Source organism: Humulus lupulus, chromosome 9, assembly GCF_963169125.1.
Source record: "Humulus lupulus chromosome 9, drHumLupu1.1, whole genome shotgun sequence".
Classification (NCBI taxonomy): Eukaryota; Viridiplantae; Streptophyta; class Magnoliopsida; order Rosales; family Cannabaceae; genus Humulus; species Humulus lupulus.
In genome coordinates this window covers 124,869,922-124,871,291 of record NC_084801.1, presented here as the reverse complement: position 1 = coordinate 124,871,291, position 1,370 = coordinate 124,869,922, and the positions used below count along the sequence as shown (strand labels likewise).

Here is a 1,370-nt window from a genome sequence, read left to right as displayed (position 1 = left end):
ATATAGAACAAACATCTTTTCTAGGTTGAATTGGAGAGTTTATAGTTTGGCTTATGGCTAAAGCTTCTACTTTTCTCGCTAATTTATCTAAGGATGTTCTTAAGTCTAATTCTTCTTTTACTTCATACCTTCCTCCTCTTTTTGGTGAATTAGTTGACCTAGACCTAGGATCAAAATAATTCCATTGTTGTGAATTGACAGATAAATCTTCAAGGGCGTCCCACGCCTCTTGTCCTTGAAATTTTAAAAATTTTCCAGTATGCATAGATTGAATCATTTGACGATTAGAGGGAGTCAAACCATCATAAAAATATTTTACAAGTCTCCATTTTTCAAAACCATGATGAGGACATTTTAATAATAAATCTTTAAATCTTTCCCAACATTCATAAAACTCTTCATTATCTTTTTGAAAAAACTCGGAGATTTCTCTCCTTAGACTATCAGTTTTAGACATAGGAAAAAATTTCAGTAAGAATTTATTATAAAGTTGATCCCATGTAGTTATAGACCCCGTGGGAAGGGAATTTAACCAGGCTTTTGATTTGTCTTTTAATGAAAAAGGGAACAATCTTAGTTTGACCGACTCATCAGAAAAATTTTGAAATTTAAATGTTGAGCAAATTTCTAAGAAATCTTTGACATGCATGTAAGGATCCTCTCTATCTAACCCATAAAAAGATGGCAATAATTGAATGATTGCGGGTTTAAGCTCAAAATGAGTAGCAGAAGTAGTAGGTAAAACAATGCATGAAGGAGCATTAGATGAAATAGGTGCAAAATATTCAAGCAAAGTTTTTTCAGGCACAACATTTTCATCAACAATATTAGCAATAGGTTCCATGATGCTCAAATTTTTACTAACACTTTCAATTTCAAACAAAGATAAACGTCTTTTTACTAATCGTTTTTTAGAGTTACGTTCCCAATGATGCATACAATTTTTCACAAACAAGGCAACTAGGATAATCTCAAACAAACAATTTTCTGATGTGGAAGATCAGTTAAAACCGCAACCACAGAGCATACTTAGAATTTTTAGAGATTTCACAACAATATAATTCTTATGGTTTACTTGTCCCCAGGCCTATTTGATTCCACTTACTCGCGCACTACTAACAACTCCCCGAGGTTAATTAGTGGAGGCGGATGGGAATTTTGGTCAAATTTCCTTTAAGCAAGAATTGCTTATGGTGAAAGGACAAGATTTAGGTTTTTTTTTTTTTTTTTTTCAAGTATTTTTCACAATATTACGCTAAAATATTAAAGAAGACAAAGAAAAATAAGGCAAAAATTAAATAAGATTAAAATTTAAGCAAGAGTAGGGAGGCATAGCATGCCATCAACCATAACAAAATTAAGGTAAAAAC

The 1,370-nt window shown here is 32.0% G+C and overlaps 1 non-coding gene across 1 annotated transcript; it reads left to right on the top strand.

Moving 5' to 3' along the window:
* The first annotated feature begins 335 nt into the window (after window positions 1-335).
* On the top strand, window positions 336-442 carry LOC133802718 (small nucleolar RNA R71). Its single transcript, XR_009877463.1, has one exon. It is a non-coding gene; the product is annotated as a small nucleolar RNA R71 (small nucleolar RNA).
* Window positions 443-1,370: the final 928 nt, after the last annotated feature.